At 51.5% G+C, this 6,782-nt stretch overlaps 1 pseudogene; it reads left to right on the forward strand.

Moving 5' to 3' along the window:
- Window positions 1-752: 752 nt before the first annotated feature.
- Window positions 753-5,383, forward strand: LOC141372218 (acrosin-like; annotated as a pseudogene).
- Window positions 5,384-6,782: the final 1,399 nt, after the last annotated feature.

Genomic DNA, 6,782 nt, shown 5'->3' on the forward strand with positions numbered 1-6,782 from the left:
AGGAGACAAAGCTTGGGCCTTAGTAGTCCCCTGGGTCTCACGGGTGTGACCCACATCCACAACTCAGACCATCCTTGCTCCCAGGTTCATCAGCTGAGAGACCCCAAGGCTGACCCCTGGGCTCCTATGTCTCCTGTAGCACAGAAGCTGGGGCCCTTCCCTCACTTAGAGACTGACCTCACTGCCTCTTGCACATCAAGTCTCAATTTTAGAAAACACTTTCTTCTCACAGATACTGAGGTGCCCCACCTGTGGCTGACCCCAGAGACCCCAGGGTATTCTCATGGCATTCTTCTTGTGTCCCGCCCCCACCTTAGGCTCTGACAGGCCCCAAGGTACTCCCAAAGTCTTGTGGCATCTCTCCAGTTCCCAGAAATTCCAACCCTGGACCCACATTGCTCCCCACACCTGGGATCACTGGACCTGCCTTGGCTACTCTCCCTCCTCCTGCCACCATCCAACCCCACACTGCAGCCCCAAGATCCTTGGGGCTGTTTTCTGAGTCTCCCGCCCAAAATTGGCTCTAAAGACCTCAAGCGATTACACCTCTCCCTCTCCTCCTCTAGCCTCCCCCTCTAACTCGGGATCTCTCATATTTCTAGGGCTCTTATCATTGGTCCTGCTTCTTATGGCACCTTTTTCCTCACCTTGGGGCTACACCCACAAGACCCCAGAACTCATACTCCTCAAAACCAATTCCTGAAACCTGCAGCTTTCTGCTTCCCTACCGTCCTGACATCTCCTCTCCTCAGGAGCTCCGCCTCGGCCCATCCACACTCCCGGTTACCCCACTTTGCCAGGCCCCCTAGCCCTGATTCCCCCATCGTGCAGGTGCGAGGACAGGCTGTGCCTCTTATTGGTTTGAACTGTGCCCCTGGTCTCTCCCCAGTGCCCCCTGTGGGTGACGGTTCAGGAAGAACCCACCGGGAAGTGGCCGTATCGTCGGAGGGCAGGATGCAACAATCGGGGCTTGGCCCTGGATGGTCAGCCTCCAGGTATTCATGTCCCATAATAACCAAAGGTACCATGCGTGGGGAGGCACATTGCTGAACTCCCATTGGCTGCTTACTACTGCCCACTGCTTTGTCTCCAAAAAATACATGTGGGAGTGCATGGAGGGATGTCTTCAGAAAGGCTCTTCCCAGAAAGGGACATTCTCCAGGGCTCTCTGTGCGCAGTCTCCCTGGGGCACTGGGCCTTGTGGCAACCAGAATGTGTGAGTGGGCCCAGGCCCTTGCTGAGGGAGGGCTCTGAGGATCATGGTCACCAGAGGTTTCTGTCGAGCCCATCCTTTCTGAGGATGACCTGGCTTGCCTTTGTGCCCACAGAAAATTATATGACTGGAGACTAATTTTTGGAGCAAGGGAAATTATGCATGGGAACGCTAAGCCAGCGAAGCCGCCTCCACAGGAGAGATATGTTGAGAAGATCATCATTCATGAGAAATACATCCCCAGTTTAGAGCACAATGACATCGCTCTCATGAAGATCACCCCTCCTGTTCCCTGAGGGCAATTCATCAGAATGGGCCGCCTGCCCCAATTTAGCACGGGCCCACATGGAGTTCCCCAGGCCTATTGGGTGGCTGGCTGGGGATTCTTGAAAGAGAAAGGCGAGTATGGGAGGGGCTCTCACAGGGGTAGAGGCACTGCTGGTCATACACTCAGTGGTCTCTGAAGTGCAGGGGCCATATGTGGTGCCTAGTGGTGATGTCCACCTGCATGCAGGACACTCTTCCCTTTTAGAGCGGGAGAAACTGGCAGCCGAGGCCCCTGTCCACAACCTCACCACTAATGGCTCGTGTTGTCGCTGGGTGGAAGGGTGCTTGCAGCCCCAGGAGAATCTGGGCATTTTTCGAACGGGGTATGGGCTGTGGTTATATCTGGGGCCTGGAACCCCAGTTGCTACCTTCTGGAAATGGGGGATTGTCCCCTGAAATGGCACCTGGAGAAGAGCTCGAGATGGGATTTTGTGGTTGTGGGCCAACTCCTCTCTTCTCTAGACATCCATTTCCCCATCTGTGAGGGGAAGGGCCATGTCACGTGGTCTCTGAGCTCTGAGACCGCAGAGCCTAGCCCTCTAGACCTCAGTGAACCTCTGCTCCCCACACTCGCTGGTCACAATGCGAGAATCCCCCCTCCCCATCCGAGTGACTTCGTTCTCTCTGGAGAGAAGGGACAAGGTTCTTCGCAGGACAGCAGCAGGCAGCAAGGGTTTGACGAGGAGGTTAGGCCTTTCAGCTTTCCACATGTGACCACATAGACTTTTTACCCAGTCACAATGGGGATTAGAAGAGAGACTGAAAGCTCTTCTCTCCCTTGAGAATGGAAAATGAGGGCTCCTAATTCAAGGCACTTCAGTCATTTGGGGTACAAAACTCAGGCTTTTCTGGAGACAAAACCCTGGTAGTTTCACTCTGCTTCTTGTAACTCTTCTTCCTTCTCTCAAGGCTGCCCCCTTTCCTGATTGGGTTGCTTCTCCTCCCGGGCACCCTTGTTTTCACTGGACTCTGCTGGCCGTTCCCTCCCTGACCTGGGGTATCAACCTCTGTCTGGCTATTGATGTCCATAGCTGTGCTGAGGCCTCTAGAACATTCTTCTTCTCCCACCTCCCCAGCCTACACTGCTCAGCCCACCCACACAAACATGTGTGCAGTGTCCCAGGGTTCTTGTAGTCCCTGGGGCGGCTGATCTCAGGGTTCCCATCTACATTCCCTGCCCTACCACCACCTTTGCTTTCCTATCTCTAAAGGATTATAGGCTCCCAGCTACAACGTGGACATCACCCAAGGCCTCTTTTGTTCTAGAATCCTCCTCAACTTAGTGGGTTTCGACCATCTTCTGGTGAATCCATCCCTCAATGTTAAGGCCAAATCTTAAAGAAATCCCCAGCCTCCAAATTTCTGTGACATTCTTGCAGACCTTCCTTTTTCTACCTCCTCCTTGAGGCCATAGGCTTCTGGGGTAGTCCTCTTTTTCTATTGAATTTCAAGTTCTTGTGGACTTTTTAGCATTTAAACCAAGGTGTTGGTATTGAGAAAACCCTGTTCTCTTCCAGGTCATCTGGCTCTTCCATAGATTTAAAAGTTCAGGATAAGCGACCAGGCTTGTTGCGGTGGTCATTTCCATGTCACCCTGGCCTGGGGGACAGTGAAAGTACAAAAATAGCATTCTTGGGTGGTATGCAAAGTGGACCTGAAGGGCCTGGAAACGCAGTCCAGGCCACACGAACACACAGTCTGAATGCTGTATGCCTAGCTCCATCCATTTTGCTCCACTTGGTTCTGGCTTCCCACTTGGCCTCCACTGCCGTGTTCCAAGTGTGATCTGCCAACTCTCCACCGGGATGCAGGCGATTTCAGACCCACCCACTGGGCTGTGGCTGGACTGTGGGTGAGGCTTGGTGCAGGGATGCCATCTGATGAAGAGGGGATAGCTGTCCCTATAGCCAGGTATGAGGTTGGCTGATGGAATCATAGACTGGGCTGGGCCTTTCTTAACCCAATGGTCATGATGGAGCCTCTAGGACAGTACAGGACGTCCTGACCTGCCTTCCGGTTATTCCAACCACCCATGCCCCTGACAGTTCTGTGTGCGTGGAGGCCATCATGCAGCTCCTCCTTCTCTGTAACGTCAAAATGGATGGGAGGCATGCGGGGAGGGACTCATCTGCCCAACTCTAGCAGATCCTGTCCAGAACTGAGCTGAGGGGTTTAACGGGGGATTAAAAGCAATGAGGGGGACTTAGAGACATACTGTGGGGAAATGAAATGTGTGTCCTGAATTTAGGTGTAGAGAGGAAAACCTTGGTCCGAATCCAAGACACACCACATCCCTACCAGTTTGTTTGGGCCAGTGGTGCTCCAAGCTATTGATTGGAGGCAAGGTGAGTCACAGCGCCTAACATAGGGGGACACTGTGGGGTGTAAATGAGGTGATACATCCTGGCTGTAGCTGTGAATAATCATCTGGCATCAACACACATTCCTGCAGCCACATCTGCTCATCCTCCATGCACTGCCCCTCCTCTTCACCTGCATATGCCTCCAACACCCCACATCCTTCATAAGTGTCTGAGGAGAGTCCAGGAGCATTGACTTTCATGGATTTTAGTTTGAATTAGAGCATTTCAGGATGATGGGGTTCCGTGGAGGGAGGAGGCTGGTCTTTCCCAAAACATGTCTTCTGTGATCGATGACCACAGAGCCGCCTGGCTGTAGACTACAGGATCGCACCTACACTGCAGGAGGCCTGTGTGAACCTCATCGACCTCGACTTTGTAACTCCACCCAGTGGTACAATGGGCGCATTTGTTTAACCAATGTGTCTGCAGGGTACCCTGAAGGCAAGATCGACACCTGCCAGGTAACTTCCCTTGGGGCGCCCCTTTCCCTGTCAACACCTCTTTTGTGAATCCCTGAAATCCACTCCCTCCAGGGTCCTGCTTCAGTGACCCTTTCCCTGGTCCCATCTTGTAGCAGTGAGGATGGGAGGTGATTCCTGGGGCCCATACAAAGAACCAGTCACCACACAGAGAGCTTTATCCCACTGTGACACAGAGATCATACCACCCGAACACCACCCTGGAAAGGAATGCTTACCTCTCCTCACCAGAATACAAAACCTTCAAATCCACTTCTACACACATGCCCATGCATGCATAAAACCTAATACGTGGACACATGGGTCGCTGACCCCCCCCCCTGCAAGGAGACCCGTGCGAATCCATCCCCTTCTCACATCTACCTGAAGCTGTTGATACCAACTCAATGTTTACAACCACCACTTGTGTTCATGGTAGCAAGAAGCCATGTGACTGAACAAACTGTCCTTCCAGAGCCTATGGTCCTTCTGGGCAAGGGAAAAGTGGCTTAGACAAAGAGGGACTTCTGTGTCCTTCTGGACAGTGGGACAGGGGCGGGCCTCTCATGTGCAGAGACAATGTGGCAAAAACCTATGTGGCCGTGGGAGTCACAAGCTGCGGGGTAGACTGTATCCGAACTAAGCGACCCGGAGTCTACACGGCCACCTGGCCCTATCTGAAATGGACTGCTTCCAAGATCGGTTCTAATGCCTTGCACATGGCTCAATTGCCCACCCCTCCCATCTGACTTCTCAAGCAATCCCGGCTGACAACCATCTGTCCGCCCTTCTGTTCGCCCTCCTTGGTACTTCCAAAGCCCTCCTCAACCTCCCCCCAGCCCCCGTGCATCTCGACCTTGACCTCGACACAAACTGCTGGCGCCAACACCAGCCCCACCCCCAACAACACCTGCTCCCCCACTTATCACTAAAGCTCCCCAAGTACTTAATGTTGCCAGCGACTACAGCAACTCACAGAGATCTTGAAGGGGAAGACCTTTTCTAATGAAAAGGGGTATTAGGAAATGAAGACCACAGATCTACCAGAACAGACCGCCCCTCCTGATCTGACCCCACTCAAAACAGACACAGTGAGACCTTTACTCCCAAGGAAACAAGGATGAAATAAATAAACATAAACTTATATATAGATATATAAAATATATCTATATCTATCTATCTACCTATCTATTTATCTATCTATCTATCTATCTATCTATCTATCTATCTATCTATCTATCTATTTAATCTATGAAGGGATGATTTCTGGACTTCTTCCTACCTGCCAACCCTGACACAATCCAAATCCTCCCCCAGCAAATCTGTCTTCCCTCTGTCACCCTCCAACAGGGTGGAATTGCTTGTGTGTCAGGGATCATTGTGGTTTCCTAAACCTTGATTTTTGAAGTTGGAACAAGCCGATATGTAGTGACAAGCCAGGTAAGGTCTGGATCTCAAACTCTGAGTCTCTGCTTTTTGAATCAGTGCAGGGGGGCCCTGGAGCACATCTGTGAGGTGAGCTGACTCAGAAGGAGGGGTGTGGGTCTGAGTCCATTGGAAGAATGACCCCAGTCTGAAGTTTTGTAGCATGGCCATTTGATGCTCAGTCCACATGGCCAACCCCAGGCAGGAGTCTGCCCCAATCAGAATTGCTTATGTCCATCTGGAATTCCTGAGAAAGAGATCACGATGGCCTCAGGTCAACTGCCCACTCTGGTCAGGGCCCAGATCAAGCCCAAATGCTGGATTAAGGACTTGCGAATTACAGATGGCAGGCTCCAGAATGAAACCGCTGGGCTCATGGCAAGGCAGTTGCTGCATCAAGCAACCGTCTCATACCTGTTCACCTGTTCACTGTGTGCACATGTTTCAAGTGCAAGATGGTCCTATGTTCTGTTTGCTAATACAGATGGCATAGGGTACAGGAGCATGAGGGAGGAACTTTGGGTAAGGAAGACCAAGGACCCTGTCTTTTCCTGCTGGGGCTTCAACAGGGAATGATGAAGCAAATATGAGTATTTTCAGGATTCGTCAGTCTGTCTGGGTTCAAACAAACGCCCTGCTTTACCCCTCATCAGCTTTGTGCCCTTGGGAATATGGCCAGAGGGTTGGGTGATAATAAAATTAGGACAGATGTGAAGCTTTCAGAGCAGAGCGTGACACGCTATACATGCTTATAAATGTGGGCTCTAGAGCCAACTGGTGATGAGATGCTGGGTAAACTTATACATATGCAGGGGCACTCGGGTATATATCGTCTATGCACTTATGAGCCCTGGAATGCCTAGGCTACCTAAGAGGACTTGCAAGTTGATCTGGGTGGCCCATGGCTCCGTAGTGTATTAACAGTTGATAAAATAAAACAACCAAATTATATCTGCCTTCACTGAGAGCCAACATTACTAAGATTAGAGTTGGCAT

This window comes from Callorhinus ursinus, unplaced genomic scaffold (assembly GCF_003265705.2).
Source record: "Callorhinus ursinus isolate GAN/ISIS: 27379988/994484 unplaced genomic scaffold, GSC_fseal_2.0 scaffold2802, whole genome shotgun sequence".
Lineage (NCBI taxonomy): Eukaryota > Metazoa > Chordata > Mammalia > Carnivora > Otariidae > Callorhinus > Callorhinus ursinus.